The 17,839-nt window shown below is 43.0% G+C and overlaps 1 protein-coding gene across 6 annotated transcripts in view; it reads left to right on the top strand.

Annotated features, from left to right (window-relative positions):
* The window catches only part of CACNA2D3 (calcium voltage-gated channel auxiliary subunit alpha2delta 3), a 2,000,770-nt gene that overhangs the window by 934,998 nt on the left and 1,047,933 nt on the right, over window positions 1–17,839 (top strand). The gene's annotated exons all lie outside the window — the stretch shown is intronic.

Consider the following 17,839-nt stretch of genomic DNA (forward strand, 5'->3'; position numbering starts at 1 on the left):
CATCCTGTCTGCCACTGCAGTGCCACTCCTACATGGGCCAGGTGATTGTGCCGCACACTTGTGTCGCTTAGCTTATTCATACAGCTGCCTCATTGCACCTCTTTCACTTCTTTGCATGATGTGCTGTTTGGGGCCTATTTTTTAAATCTGCCATCCTGTCTGACACTGCAGTGCCACTCCTAGATGGGCCAGGTGTTTGTGCAGCACACTTGTGTCGCTTAGCTTACTCATACAGCCACCTCGGTGCAACCTTTTGGCCTAAAAACAATATTGTGAGGTGTGAGGTGTTCAGAATAGACTGGAAATGAATTTTATTGTGGTTAATAATACCGTAGGAGCAAAATTACCCCCAAATTCTGTGATTTTAGCTGTTTTTATGTTGTTGTTTTTCAAAAATCATCCAGATCCAAAACCAAAACACGAAAGGGTGGTTTTGGCAAAACCAATCCAAAACCAAAACACAAGTGGGGAATTAGAACCAAAACCAAAACACAAAACACGAAAAATGCCCGCTGCACATCTCTACTTTTAATATTTCTGGGCGGTACATCCAGTCTTGGACTGGCCCATAGGGGTACAGGGGAAACCACCGGTGGGCCCCACTGCATTGGGGGCCCACCCTCTCAATTATACATTATTAATATGTTACATTATACTGCACAGGACTATGGTATATTTTCTACAGAGCATTGCTGTTATTAATCTGGTACATTATCATGCATGCACTAGCAGTATTTACTATATATATTATTTATCAAGGGGCCCAGACCATGCACTAATGGTTTGCCAAGCCTGTAAGAATAGGCCCCTACCACTGCATTTCCCCGGTAGGCCCTTCATGCCCCAGTCCGACACTGGGTACATCACATGCGATTTTTCGCAGTAGCAGTTTTGAGACAATTGTAATTTCAATCTCAATAGTGATCCATGCTGAATGAGGTCCAATATCTGCAATATTCAGTTAGAACGGCAGAACCTTGCGATCAAAAACATTGCTAATGCAGCCATTCTTTACAATGTCTCAAATGTGTCAGTGCATGATTCTTTGCGGGAGGAATGAGTGTTGTGCTTTGCTAACACAAAGGATTGGCTCCTGAACCCATGAAGTAGGCTGTCTAGGGATGGGACATCAAAATTGATGTTCTAAAAAAATATCAATGTTTTCCAGTCGATGTTTAGCTGCCAATGTAAATTGCTAACATCAGTGTTGACCCTTCAATGGTCCAATCCTAATGGAACGCAGTAGTGTCAGTGAAATAGAATCCTCACATAAAAAATCTGGCAAATGATAGGAATATAATTAATAAGCTGGGGCACGCTGCTAAGCATTGGCGTTTTTTATAATGAGTGCAGAGTGTGCGGTGCACATGTTTTATTACTTACCATTCTGGAGTCCTGCGTCGGAGCTCCAGTCATGGTAAATATTGACGGCCACTGTGCAGTTGGAATTCAGTCCCAAAATATGGCGGGTGCCATGTTTCTGGAGACCTGTACATGCGCAGTAGATCCTGGCACAATGCCAGAGTCTCCAAGAGCTTCCAAGATATATAAATACTTTTTTTTTCTCAAAATAGTTACTACACATACAGTAACAAGAGTAACATACAGTAACAACAGTATATGATTATAGTAAAATCACAGATTTCCAAAACAGTATATGTGTTGCCAAATATCATTGATTAAAGTGTACATTTGCGTGCATGTAATACAGGTAGCCATTTCATGTAGTACAGGCAGCCATTTTATTGGCCACATTCTCATGAATGGATGGTGTAATGGTTAGCATTACTGCCTCACAGCACTGAGGTCATGGGTTCGATTCCCACCATGGCTCTAACTGTGTGGAGTTTGTATATTCTCCCCGTACTTGCGTGGGTTTCCTCCGGGTACTCCGGTTTCCTCCCACTATCCAAAAATATACTGGTAGGTTAATTGGCTCCCTACAAAATTAACCCTAGCGTGAATGTGTGTGTGTGTGTACATGTGGTAGGGAATATAGATTGTAAGCTCCACTGGGGCAGGGACTGATGTGAATGTCCAAAAATATTCTCTGTAAAGCGCTGCGGAATATGTGTGCGCTATATAAATAACTGGTAATAAATAAATAAATAAATGAATATTACTGCAGTTCAGTCCATAAAATGACATGATTTGTAGGCATGGCTGCAGAGACAAATAATTAATCATGTTTCAATAGGAACTCCTTTGACCCATGATGCTCAACCACATGAAACTAAATCATTAGAAACAGGCTCTATGAAGGCTATGAAATATATATTTCTGCATTACAATATATGCCCATATACATTACCAAGCATTATTTAACATTAAAGTAAAAATTGTATACAGATGTGTCCTTGTACTCTCCAGACACACACACTGAGTGTCTTATTCACTCAACTAAAACAACTGGAAGTGACAAAACTGCTACGCGAGACTGCACTAATCTTTATGATGAGCAACATTTGTACATCAGTGTGCTAATGAGTTTGAATCTGTATACTGTACAAAGCAATTAGATGTAGTGGCTGCTGCTTTTACTCAAGTTCCATTGTGCTTCATCTGCGACTTTGTACGTTTTTAAAACTAATTCCTGTGTGGTAAAATTAGAGATGAGCGGGTCTAGTTCTCTGAGAACCGAAACCAACCCGAACTTCCCGATCCGGGCCGGGATCCGAGTCCGGCTTGGGTTTTCCCGCCTGACTCAGATCCCAAAACAAGGGAAAACATCCTCCTCCCACTGTCAGATTCTTGCGGGTTTTGGATTCTATAAAGGTCCACGGTTATCGCACGATCTTCACTCCAGCTGTGAAGCTTGTAGTGAGCGGACAAGTCCGTGCTGTGTCCTTCCAGGGGTGCTGTGTTGTTCATCCAGAGGTGCTGCTGTGTTGTCCATCAAGAGGCTGGGGCTGCTTTGTCCTCCAAGGGTGACCCAGTTTGATCAGAAGTCCTCAAGGGTGTCCAAATCTATTAAGAAACATTGGCCTATCATCTCTACAGATTCATCATTAACCATGTTTAATACGGACAATCCTATGATGGCATACCGTAGGGGTAGAAACCTTAAACAACTGTTGATGCACCCCAGTAGATCCCAACCTGAGAGTGATAATACATGGTTAATGACCCAGAAACCAGGTTGCATTAGATGCACTGGGTGCACTACCTGTCGCTCAATGGTGCCTGGAACCCACTTTCCGCATCCACAAACAGGAAGGCCCATCCGGATTCGCTACAAGCTACATTGTCGTATGGACCATGTGGTCTATTTACTCACCTGTCCATGTGGACTGTCATACGTAGGGATGACGACGTGTATGTTCCGGGAGCGAATGGCCAACCATAGGATGACGATTAGAAAGGCCCTCTCTACAGGATCAACCGACAAACCGGTTGCGCAACATTTTTTAACGGTTGGACACCAATTATCCACATTACAATGTCGGATTATTGATTGGGTCCCGCCCCTGTCGCGAGGTGGTGATAGGAGCCTTGTTCTTAAGAAGCTGGAATCAAGATGGATTTATCGCTTGGGGACAATCTCTCCGAATGGTCTGAATGAAAACAACTCTTTCAATATTTTTCTGCGCTGAATGTGGATCTGATCTGGTTTTGATCAGGATATTCTAATTATAAGGTTTTTTCTAAATCTAAGCATTCTTGCCAACACGCTCTTTTAAATTTATCCATCATTATTGGATATGGACACCCAATAATATTTATGTCGTTTGTTGTATTATATGTTTTGTTTCACATAAGGTGGTGTATCCACTTTATATGGACACACATTGGGGTATATTTACTAAGGTCCCGATTTTGACCGAGATGCCGTTTTTTCATCAAAGTGTCATCTCGGTAATTTACTAAGCAATAATCACGGCAGTGATGAGGGCATTCGTAATATTTTGGAAGTCCTAGGAAAAAATCACGAATCAATACACCATCGGTCAAAACGCGGCTGTTTAAGTATGAATCTCGGTAATTTACTAAGAAGTGCAAAGCAAAAAAAAAAAAAAACACTGCCGTGAAAAATTACAACTCGTAAAAAAGTGCTAAAAAAAACCAGACCTGCTTTTTTTCCCCGTGATTGGACAGGCATGCACGGATCCATGAGATCCGTGCATGTATATCAGTGGGAAGGGGTAGGAAAGTGGTTATTTTCGGAAAAAAAAATGCGTGGGGTCCCCCCTCCTAAGATTAACCAGCCTCGGGCTCTTTGAGCCGACCCTGGTTGCAGAAATATGGGGGAAAAAATGACAGGGGTTCCCCCATATTTAAGCAACCAGCATCGGGCTCTGCGCCTGGTCCTGGTTCCAAAAATACGGGGGACAAAAAGAGTAGGGGTCCCCCGTATTTCTAAAACCAGCACCGGGCTCCACTAGCTGGACAGATAATGCCACAGCCGGGGGTCACTTTTATATAGTACCCTGCGGCCGTGGCATCAAAAATCCAACTAGTCACCCCTGGCCGGGGGAGGCTTGCTGGGCCTTGTAGTACTGCTACTAAAAACAATATCTTTTCATTTTCACAAAAGGCTATCAGCCCGCCATCCGCAGCCAATTGGATGGGGGGGGGGACAGCATCGGGCTTCACCCCTGGCCCTTGGGTGGCTGGGGAAGGGGGACCCCTTGATTGAAGGGGTCCCCACTCCCCCAGGGTACCCCGGCCAGGGGTGACTAGTTGGATATTTGATGCCACGGCCGCAGGGCACTATATAAAAGTGACCCCCGGCTGTGGCATTATCTGTCCAGCTAGTGGAGCCCGGTGCTGGTTTTAAAAATACGGGGGACCCCTACTCTTTTTGTCCCCCGTATTTTTGGAACCAGGACCAGGCGCAGAGCCCGATGCTGGTTGCTTAAATATGGGGGAACCCCTGTCATTTTTCCCCCCATATTTCTGCAACCAGGATCGGCTCAAAGAGCCCGAGGCTGGTTATGCTTAGGAGGGGGGACCCCACGCAATTTTTTTTTGAGATTTTACAGTGTTTAGTTTAAAAAAAAAAAAAAAATGAACCCCAGCACGGATCAAACAGATCCGGCCGAGATTCATTTTTAAAAAGTCGGCAGTGTTTTGCTAATCACTGCCGTAAAAAAGGTAAAAAAAACACGAATGACATCGACATCGGAACAAATGAAAATGCAGAATACGACAGCTTAGTAAATTAGTCGTAATCAATTCAAAAAGTTGCAAGTTTACACTTTCGATGTCATTCGTGATTGAACTTTGACCTTTTTCCGAAAATTACGAATGTTAGTAAATATACCCCACTGTATGTAGTAGGAAGATATTTTGTGTATGTTTATGTATATGTATATTTATGCGTATTGTGTTAACTTCTTACTAGCGGGTTCCCTGATACTGTCAGCACCATTGGCCTTAGCACTATAGGTCTGAAATGGTTGATCTTTATCATGCTTCATATTCCCACTAGTATTACTTTACCTGTGGGGCTTTCGGTGTTTGCAGTAAAAATACACAAATAATACAAAAATATTTTTTTCTAAAGATTTAGAATATTATACATTCAGCTACTGAACAAAAATAATTTTTTTTATATATAGTTAAGTGAATATCTCCCAGCAGCGCTAGGTGTAAGGTATAAGCGCTGTATACACAATCCTTGATTGCCACAGTATTCAGGAAAGTGGCTGTGAATATATACACAGCACTTTCCCGTTTTGTATCTATGGCAACCGTTGCTATGGTAATCTTCTGTGCCCAGTGATGTCGAATAGCCGCAACCGGAAGTGACGCGGGTACGTAATGCGGAAGTGCTGTGCGTTCCAGCCGGGCTTGGTGGAACGCACGCGAGCGGTCTGTGCTGGGTGTGTATCGGCGGAGTACGGGGAATATGTTTGATTAGGGGAGGTCCTGCACACATCGTTTGAAGCTGAGTGCGTTCCATTTGAACACAATGGAACGCACGCTGGTACAATCCCAGCTGTTTTTTATGCTTGATTAAAGACCGGCCTGGCTGTTGGTACGTGCTATTGGAATAGGGGTGTTTTTGTCTTTTTGTCCCTATGAGGGAATTGGATATATTGTGTTGATGGTACAAATTGCCCTTTTCCATGTTTGGATGGCTTTATGAATTTAATTAGCTAATTGAATATGCTGCCTGTCCTGAAGGTGCTGGGGGTATTTAGGAGACCTGCTAGGCATTGATCACTTGATATTGGTGCATATGAACAGATGTAACCTGCTGTGTATGCTGTGCTTGTTGTAATTTCCTGATGATGATCCTGAGGGATCGAAAACGTCGAAGAACAATTGAATTATCTGTTTGAAACATTATTCTGATAAGTATGCATTAAAATTCAATGCTTTTTAAATGCAAATCTCTGGTGAGTGCCCCTTTACATTGGTTTTCTATATATATATATATATATATATATATATATGTATATATATATATTTATTTTTGTGCTATACCCCAGTGTACTATTATTTTTCTGTGATACTGCCAGTCAGACAACAGTGTAATTATACAAATATTGTGACACTGTAGGTGGTAACCCAACTGTAGGTGGTCCGTCCCCAGGTGTGCTTTGTTTTACATAAAGGGGTGCTGTGTTGTCCATCAAGGGGCTAGGGCTGCTTTCTCCTCCAGGAGTGCTCTGCCAATCTAGGGATGCTCTGCCCCAGTGAAAAAAAATAAAAGCAAAAAATATAATTTCAAATATATATATATATTTGTTTTTTATGCTATACCGCAGTGTACTATACTATTATTTTTCTGTGACATGGCCAGTCAGACCAGAGTGTAATAATCATACACATATTGTAACACTGTAAGTAGTACCCCAATTTCATCAAAGTATTGTGACACTGTAAGTCATATTGCAGTGTAATTTTCATACACGTTTTGTGACGTTGTAGGTCATACCGCAGTGTAATTTTCATACATGTATTGTGACGCTGTAGGTCATACCGCAGTGTAATTTTCATACATGTAGGTCATACTGCTGTGTAATTTCTATACATGTAGTGATTGGTTTGTTAAACTGTGCATGTCCTGTTTAATATATTCAACATAAGGGTGCATGGGAAGGCCCAAGAACAATTCCATTTTGCACCTCTTTTCTTTGCATTATGCACTGTTTGGTGTACTACTGACTGTCTACTTGTGTAGACGACAAACATTTTCATAGTTTATTAAACTGCTATCCTGTCTGCCATTCCAGTGCCATTATGTTTCCTAGATGTGCCATGTTGGAAGTTTAAGTGCCACATGTTTATGCTGCCCACTGCTGTCACTTAGCTTAGTCATCCACCTACCTCGGTGCAACCTTTTGGCCTAAACTGGATGAAAACAATATTGTGAGGTGTGAGATGGTCTAAATTGGCTGAAAATGAGTGGAAATTAATGTTATTGCAGTTAACAATACTGTAGGAACAAAAACACCCCCAAATCCTGTGATTTTTAAGCTGTTTGTATGATTTTTGTAAAAAATAAATAAAAAAAAATACAGATCCAAAACCACAACCAACACCCGCAAGGGCGGTTCTGACTAAACCAAATACAGATCCCAAACACAAAGGAGATATAGATCTAAAACCATAAACAATGACGGGGCCAGGGCACAACTCTAGTAATAAACGCTACTTGGTATCTTAGTACACTTTAAATGATGTTTTGCTGAATCTGTGATGCCAAGAAGACGCAAAATGTAAAGAAAAGTTGCTACTGAATACTGCACTACAATAGTGCGGTTCACTAGCTCCAGGCGTCTTGCATCGGATGGCATATTGAGGACACATCTATACTTATATTTAATGGGTATTCTGTGAAATACAGTATCTTGTGTGTTTTGCATTATCCATAAACACATCCAAAGCAGATGATTTAAAGAGATCAGTAGTGACAAGAAAAATAACTCGGAATGTGAATCCAATTCTGATAAATGATATATTCATACTTCAAGTGACACTTTCCATTTGCTGTTATTCACTGCTTTCTTTTCTGTGCCATTGAATTGAATGACCTGCTTAATTATACCATAATTCTTTGCTTTGCATTTGATTTACAGAAATATTCTTTGCTAAAAGAGCTTAACACTTTTATGACTTGAATCCTTATTTAGATAAGCTAAGCCTGTGCTTGCCTTGCGGCTACTGGAGTATTGAGCTGCATGAACCATGTTTAGTAGGTCAACATGAACGTTAAACTGCTCTAATTACTGCAGGAGTCCCAGCAGTTTATATGCATCGTGCAGCCACAACAAATGCCTCCAATGACTGCGTTTATGTGCTCTGTCTTTATGCTTCTATCAGTAACATAATATAATATTGCTTGCAAATTTGTGGAAACATCTCAGAAAAATATAACCTTAAACAGGGACGCTACCTGTACTGTGCCTCTGTCTCCAATGCACATTAAATGGCATTTATAATTTACACCACACTTACTGAAGTTACAGGAAATCCTTTTAGGACCACCATCAAGCCAGGTCCCAGAGTCCCCTCAAACAATAACAGTATGGTCCCTCCTCTCCAAGGGACAAACAATAAACCCCAGACCCCTAATTGAACCTAGAAGGTTACAAACCAAGGTAGAAAGAGTATGAACATCCATTTTTTCCACACATTCTTTTTCTATTATGTTCTTCTCTTCTTAGCAAATTTACAATGTGTGTGTATATACAGTATATATATATATATATATATATAATCTTGAAAGGAGTGCACTCACCAGACGGCTCATGAAGTCAATCAGGTTTTAATGTAGCATAGGCATAATGATCACACCGACGTTTCGGTCCTTACTGGACCATTTTCAAGGTTCAATTGATACATACATAGTTCGCCCTTATATAGCCACAGTAGCAGTCACAATGTGATACATAAAACCCGGAATACCCGTGCACCGCACCACGTAATAAAATAGACTGGTGTCTAATACATATATTATAGACAGAAAAACCTCCCACCATTTAGCACCACTAAATCCATTACACAAAATGCTTAATCACAGTAAACTTACCCAGCCGCGCTGTACTCCATCACCGCTGGTGACACGCACGCTAGCGGAAGCGGATGTAGCAGCCCGGCCGAGGTGAAACGCACACACGTGTGAAGTCACGTGAGTTTGTTAACCACAGCGTCACAAAGGTAAATCGTCTCCAGGGCAACCAAATGATACATACGGACGCGTCAGATGACCCACGATCTCTTATTGAACACATTAGCAGTATTGTATCATATCCATAAATAGAAAGACAGATAAGTAGAGCGTAGTACATCCAAGTCATCAATCCTATCTGACCACACTTGGTGAGGAGTATAGTTAGACTAGCATTGGGTTAAGTGATTAAGCACATAAAGTATCCTGCACACTTCACAATAATGATATTTTAAATAAATATAATATATGGATTATGTAGCAGAGTAAGACTCACTGATCGGAACACACCACAAAAATTAAAAATAGAAAAAGAAAAAGAAAAAATATATAAAGTATGTCAATGAGTGGAACTACCGAAGAATATATATTGTCCGGATTATAAAAAAATACTAAGGTGTACTGAGTCATTCAGACCCTTGGGAGAGACAGTCTCCAATCTATGGATCCAAAAGGCTTCCCGGCGTAAAAGTATCTTCGCTCGATCGCCGCCTCTGGATAACGGTGGTACTCTGTCAATCACCATATAGCGCAAAGCTGTTAATTGGTGCTTATATTGCACAAAGTGTCGGGCAACTGGTTTGTCAGATCCGCCCGTTTTCAGTGCTTGTCTGATATTTGAACGATGATTGGAGATCCGTTCCCGGAAGGACCTGATAGTTTTGCCCACATACACAAGTGAACATGGGCATGTCAGTATATAGATAACAAAATCAGACGTACATGTCAGGCGATGTTGTATAGATATCCTTTTTCCATCATGTGGATGAGGGAAGGAATTGCCTGTTAGCATACCCCTGCATGTCGTACAATTTGGGCATTTATAGCACCCAGGCTTCTTAGGGGGTAGCCATCCCTCTACCTCTTTCACCACTGATTGATCCGGACGCATCAACATATTGCGTAGGTTCGGTCCACGTCTGTAAGCTATTAACGGTTGTTTCGGGAGTACATCTTTGAGGGTATTGTCAGTTGCCACAATCCCCCAATTCTTTTTCATAGCAGTTCTCGTGGCAAAGCTACCCGTGTCATAGGTCGTCAAAAACACAAATGGTTTCTCCATCTTGTTTGTGGATTTCTTTCCGCCCTTGAAGCGGATTTCAGCTTTGTGCAGACATTTTTCAATCACATCGGGGTGATATCCCCTCTCGAGGAACCGATGTTGCATCTCCAACAATTGATCATTAAGGATCTGAGTGTCCGAGTTGTTGCGCATGACCCTAATGAATTGGGAAATGGGTAAGCTCTCCTTGAGTGGTTTTGGATGGTAGCTGCCATAATGTAGTAGTGTATTACGATCAGTGATCTTCCTGTACAATTTAAATCCATAACCCCTGTCAGTGGTGAATACAGTCACGTCCAGAAAATTAATACTGTTAGAATCACATTCCATACTGAAACGAATTGGTGTATCTAACTGATTGAGTTGCATTACCATACTCTCCAGGGCAGCTTTATCATCAGACCATAGAAGAAACACATCATCTATGTATCGCTTGTAGTAACCGATACTACCCCCAAACATCTGGAATATATATTGTTGTTCATATTCCTCCATGTAAAGATTGGCATACGCCGGGGCTATGTTACTTCCCATCGCGGTCCCAGACGTTTGGAGGTAGTATCGGTCACCAAATTTAAAGTAATTACATGTAAGGGTCATCTCTAGCAATTCCAGCAGGAACTCAATTGGTGGATGACAGTGGTGACTACTTAACAATGCTCTTCGAACCGCAGCTATACCTGCCTGGTGAGGTATGACCGTATATAATGAGGAGACATCCATAGTGGCTAACAAGAAGCCTTCAGTGTCGACCACAACAGATTTTAACTCGTTAATGAAGTCACCTGTATCTTTGATGTAACTCTTAATTTTTTTAACACATGGTTGGAGATAGGTATCAAGGTACCGTGCAACCGGTTGAAATAATGACCCCCGGGCAGAGATTATCGGTCTGCCCGGTGGGTTTTGCATATTCTTGTGCACTTTCGGCAATGTGTATATGATAGGGCATATGGGGAAATCTGTGTGTAAGAAAGATGACACAGATTCAGTGATAATGCCCATATTTAGTGCACCCTCAATCACACTATCCAACCTTCTTTTGAATATTGCAGTAGGATCACTGTCCAGTATCCTATAGGTGTGATCGTCACTGAGTTGGCGTATAATTTCATCATTATATGCTGTTGTGTCTTGGAGCACCACTGCCCCACCCTTGTCTGCTGGGCGTATAGTGATGGTGAGATTTTCTTTAAGTAGTTTCAACGCCATATTTTCTGCCTTGCTGAGATTAGGCCTACACTGAGTGGTCTTTTTCATACAATCAGTAACTGTCTGATCCATCATACGTGAAAAGGTTTTAATATTAGTATTGTTAGATGGTGGATCATACGTACTTTTCTTTCTGAACTGGGAATCGGCTACCACACGTGTGTTAGATGCAAATTTCTCTTTGAGTCTAAGATTGCGAGCTAGACAATAGTTATCAATCCTCCACCTCATAGGATCAATATGGAGAGTGCCAACAACCTGTGATTTTTTATATATATATATATATATATAAAATTATTGTATTTCCTTACCATTTTTTTTATATATTCCTATTCTTCCCTCTGTCTTTTGTTTTTATATTCAAAAAATTAGCACAATTCATATATAACATGCATTGAACATATTGTTGTATATTCACATCTGGACAGGATGGGTGGGGCTACTGGAAAGAAGTGCAGGTACAGTAAGTGCGCCTGTGAGATGTTCGGGGGATGGTCTGGTGCTGGTTTAGTCTGACACTAACCCACTCGACATACTCTGGTCAGCAGGTCACTGAGGTGTTGCTAACGGACCTAAATTTCAGGTTGGAGGACTTCTCTCTGGATAGAGACAGATGTGTGGAAATACATGCTGTTATGACGTAGACAACAAGTAGGAGTGTGCCTATTCAGTTGGCAGGTTGGGTTGTCATTATCCTCGCCATTAACACCACAGCCACCCAACAGTCACAGTTGCCCACCAGACAACTTAATCGACCTTCAAGGAACATTCTCAGTCTGTCTTAGCATTCATGTGTGTCAGAAAGTCTTCGTCTACAGGAGAAAACAAGCAATGGTTACACAAAAGATCCATAGTATATGATAGATATACACAGAGGCGGCACTCAATAGGATCACACATGTCACTTTCATGGACGTATTACTGGCTCTCAGTGCCTGCATGGAGTAAATACAACAGATTCCCTCATGGCTGCCCTAGCCTATCAACTAAGATAGTATGTACCACCCACCTTCCACCATTCTGCCAGGATTTAGATATCCTGAAGTCTTCCAGCAGGTCTCTTGTAAATGCATGCTGTGCATCACGCGAGATGATGTCATGCAGAGGTGATTCACTTCCTGTTTGTCTCCTGTTACTTCCACTTGGTGTCTGGCTCATGCTGAGTAAAGACCTGTATTACACTGATGCTGCAAGTGTCATCCTGATTTTGTTGTTACACATCTACATGCTGTCAGAAGTGGGATGCCATGGCACAAGGTCTCAGGAGAATAGATCCGCTGATATTTGATGAAAACGTGGCTGACAACTGGCTGAGGTTTAAAAAGGAATGGCATGTATACTCCATAGCAAACCTTTGAGACAAGTCAAAAAAAGTCCAGGTGTACATACTGCTGAACCTCGCAGGCACTGATGCTGTGGATAAATCAGATGCTTTTGTATACGCTGACGGAGAAGACAGAGAGGATCCTGACATTCTAATTGCAAAGTTTGAAGAGATCTGCATGCCAGTAAAGAATGTAATTATGGACAGGCATGTTTTCAACAGCACAAACCAAAAGGGTGATGACACTATACAGTCCTACGTCTCCACACTAAAGCTGTTGGCAAAGAAGTGCAATTTTGGTATCCTCACAGAGGAACTCATCCGTGATGGAATCATATGTGGCATACACAGCGACAAGGTACATGCACAGCTTCTGCGGGAGAAGGGACTCACATCAGAAACTGACATAAATATCTGTAAGTTAAATGAGCAGTCTGAAAAGGGCACAAAGGAACTAAGAAAGGACGCTGAGGTGTGTGTCATGGCGGCCGTTCCGCGACGATCCTCCACGTGTGGGAACTGCGCGGCACAGCATCCTCCTGATGCATATGATAAACAATGTAATGCATGTGGCAAATGGAATCATTTTGCAAGGTGCTACCACTCCAAAGATCAAACTTCCGTAAAGCGACAGTCTGGGTCGTGCTATAGCCGCTCACCCCGGCGGATTAACCAGGTTGAAATGGAGCCAGGGTGTGAATCGGTTCGCATGACAGTTTGTGATAGTGTAGACCACTTGGATGAAAAGGGCAAAATATTTATCAAACTGAGAACAAAGCATAAGAACAAGGTGGCTATGGCCAAAATAGACCCAGGAGCGAAGTGCAATGTCATATCCTACAAACAACTACGTGACATAGATCCAACTGCACAGATAAACCCACAAGACAAGATCAAGTTGATAGCTTATGGTGGCCAGATCATCACCACACTGGGTACCACAAAGCTAAAGTTTACCCGTGCTGATTTGCTATTCCACATTGTGGATCAAAAGGTTAAACCACTACTAGGCCTCCCTGACAGTATGAAGCTAGGCCTTCTCACATTGGGGCCTGAGGTACACGCAATACAGATGACCGTCCCAGAGATAAAAGACTTGCAGGATTGATTTGATTGCAGTACACTTGGCAAACTTCCTGTTGTGTACCATATGAGGCTGGATGACTCCATTGTACCTACTGTCTGTACCACCCGGAGGGTTCCTATCGCAATGAAAGACAAAATCATTAAAGAGATCCACAGAATGACTCAATTGGGTGTCATTGCCCCCATAGAGGAAGCAACACAGTGTATGTCCACCATGGTGGCCGCATCAAAAAAGGACGGGACTGTACGTCTTTGTATTGATCCAGTACACTTGAACAAAGCACTGCTGCATCCATATCACCCTCTCCGCACCATCAAACAAGTGATTGCTGACATGCCAGGTGCCACAATTTTCAGTACCCTGAATGCAAAGTGCGGATTCTGGCAAATCCCTTTGGACAGAGCTTCGTCCCTGCTCACCGATTTCATGACCCTGATAGGGCGGTATGTCTTCCTTCGCATGCCCTATGGAATCACTACGGACAGTAAGGTCTTCTAGTGTTGCATTGAGCAACTGTTTGCAGGCTATCCCTGTGAAATCATCGTTGATGACATCCTGGTGTGGGGCCGCACCAAGGAAGAACACGACCAGTGACTGCACCAAGTACTTTGAACCTCAAGCTCAACCCACACAAATGCAAGCTTAGAGTTACACAAGTGGTGTACGTGGGCCACATGCTCACTAGTCAAGGTGTCAAATTGGATCCGAATGAAATCACTGCCATCCAGCAAATGCCACTTACTCCACCAGGTTACTTCACCAGGACTCAGAATGGTGCTGGCTGGACGCACACATGGCTGCTGTCGATCAATTGAAGACCATGCTGACAAATCCACAGGTCCTGGAATACTTCAACGTGCATGATTCGCTAGTCCTCTCTGCCGACGCTTCACAGAGTGGTCTAGGGGCCATGTGCCTCCAACACCGCAGACCGGTGGCTTTTGTTTCCAGGGCTCTCACTGACACTGAAACCAGGTATGCATAAATTGAGAAAGAACTGTTGGCACTGGTGTTCGCCTGCAACTGTTTCCATGACTTCATCTATGGCCGTCCTGTCACGGTGGAAACTGACCATCAGCCTCTCATCACCATACTGAAGAAGCCCATCCACTCTGCTTCTTCCCGTATTCAGGGCATGATGCTCAAGCTGCAGCAGTACAACCTGGATGTCATATATAAGCGAGGCAAAGAAATGTATGTTGCTGATGCCCTGTCTCGAGCCTTCCTTTCGACTACTGACATGAACGCTGCTGATCATGACTATGAGGTCATGGCTGTGGAGGTGCTCCCTACCAAGCGGCTGGAAGAGTTGCGTGCTGCTACGCTTGCGGATGATCTTTGCCAGTATTTCTCTGCTGTAATTCTCAACAGCTGGCCATACTCTTCCAAGGAACTGCCGCACTGCCTTCGCTCCTTCTACTGTATGAGAGATGAGCTCACTGTGTCTGATGGTGTCATCCTGCGGAGTCATCGCTTTGTAATTCCGGCTGCCCTTCAGATGTTCTACACCCAGCAGATGCACCAGGGCCATCCCGGCCTGGAGGCTACCAAGCATAGGGCCCGTGAAACCACGTTCTTGCCCTCCATGTACGGTGACATTGACCGTGCTGTCTCATTTTGTGCCTATGCTGCTCCATGACATTCTTGATCTTCTGTGGTCCATTCTTGCAGCTGATTTATTCAGATGGAGGGGGAAGGAGTACCTGGTACTAGTTGACTCCTATTCAGGATGGTTCGAGATAAACTACTTGCCCAGCATCACAAGTCAAATGGTCATTGCAAAGCTGAAGAGACACTTTGCAGCACATGGCACCCCACAGCAGCTGATCACTGATAATGCCATGCAATTCAAGAGTAGAGAGTTCAAGGACTTTGCGAATACATGGTACTTCCAGCACATCACTAGTAGTCCACACAACCCACAGTCAAATGGATTGGCAGAGCATGCAGTCCGCTCTGCAAAGCACCTAATGGAAAAGTGTGCACGAGATGGATCGGACATATGCTTGGCACTGTTAAACTTGAGAAACACGCCACGCGATGGACTTCCATCACCAGCACAGTGCCTATTAGCACGGCGCACCCGCAAAGGTATCCCAATGGCAAAGCAGCTCCTGCAACCCAGAGTAGAGCCACGGGTACGGGAGAACATGAGCAAGTGCAGAATGGCTGCCAGAGCTTCTTATGACAGACCAGCACACCGCATGTCTCCAGGCCAGCCTGTCCGCATGCAAACCAAGCACGGATTTGACAGAATGGCAGTGGTTCAGCATCCTGCAGGTCTAATAATGCCCTCTATGAACGTAATCGCCGCCATCTGTTACGTGTATCTGAAGAAAGCTCTACACAGCCTGACTCATCAGTTTCTACCACAGCTGCAACCAATGTCAGTGATGACTCGCATTGCATGGACAGTCTTTCCTCAGAGACCTCTTCTGAAGTAATAGAGCCCTCTGGTGTCACAGCGGACATGCATATAGGTTCCCAGTGTACCATTACCAGATCGGGCCGTGTGTCCAAACCCAACCCAAAGTTCCAAGACTTTATTGTATAATGTCTTTTCTTTTGTTCATGCCTAACATTGTCATATTGTTGCATTTGTTTCATCTATGTTCTGCATCCTTCCAGTTTGAAAGGGGGAATGTAAATGCATGCTGTGCATCATGGGAGATGATGTCATGCCGAGGTGACTCACTTCCTGTTTGTCTCCTGTTACTTCCACTTGGTGTCTGGCTTATGCTGAGTAAAGACCTGTATTACACTGATGCTGCAAGTGTCATCCTGATTTTGTTGTTACACAGCTACATCTCTTCTACTTAATTATGGGAGCTCTTAATAAATGCTAGAATGAGGAGGTGGAACCTCGACATATCTCAATACGATTGGCTCACAACAGCTACTCCTGATTGGTCAGTCATCTGCGTGCCTTGATTAGCTTGCAGCTAGTGTCATAGTAAAAATGCTGCAAACATAATCTTTTTAGATTCAAGCTCACCAACACAGAAGATGGCAATGTCCTCTCAGCAGTATCCACTCTTTTTGCTCATGGTTAGAGGTGCCGTATTCAGACAACCCTTTATCCTGTTTATGCCAAATTTCTGAAGTCCAATAAACAATAGCTCTCCCAGCAGAGGTAATCCTATTGCCTTCCAAGCCAACAAATTTATGCCTGACTGCAGAGCAGAAATGGGGATCTGTACTAAGCTCCCTGCTAGCATCATGATCCACTGTGTGGACCCCTAATGGGTACTTATCTTTGTCACTCCGACAATACCAAAAAAACAACATATCTTTCACTATAGTTGACATTTTAGGACATTCCTATGGCTGGGTGCACACTACTAAGAAAGAGCTGCCAGCTGGCCATTGTTCCGCAATTACAGGTAGGTCAGCTATACACACTTACCAATCATCCAGGCAGACATCACAACTGGGAGGGCATTCAAATTTTCCCTCCTATCTGTGAATACAGCCAGTATACAGGAAGTCAGACGGTCACCGACATACTGTATCGGCAGTCGTTTGTGCTGCAGGGCAGACCTGATATGTCTGTGAACGACGTTGTTCACAAATATATTGGGTGTACACACCTGCCAATGAACCACAGATATATCATTCATCGGTAGAACAAACTTTATAGCTTTCTAGTGTACACCCAGCTTTAGCCATGGTATAGAGTGACAAAGACAGCATACTTCACACTTGTTTATATACACTTCTCTGTTTCAGTCCTCTCTTTATATAATTTTCCTCAGCAGGGATTTAGGGAGGTATCACACATGAGCTCCTCACTGTCCTCAGGTAGCCATAAAATCACCAAGAAGGGATCTTCCCTCCTAAATATTTCATGTATATTTTCCTGCTGTCAACCCACCCCACACCCACACACACACACCCACACACACACACACACACACACACACACACACACACACACATTTAAAAGCTCTTACATTTAAAAAAGGAAATATATGATTAAACAAAGAATAATTAGACCAAACCATAATGTAATAAAATTCAAATATGTTTCGA

This window comes from Pseudophryne corroboree, chromosome 9 (assembly GCF_028390025.1).
Source record: "Pseudophryne corroboree isolate aPseCor3 chromosome 9, aPseCor3.hap2, whole genome shotgun sequence".
Classification (NCBI taxonomy): domain Eukaryota; kingdom Metazoa; phylum Chordata; class Amphibia; order Anura; family Myobatrachidae; genus Pseudophryne; species Pseudophryne corroboree.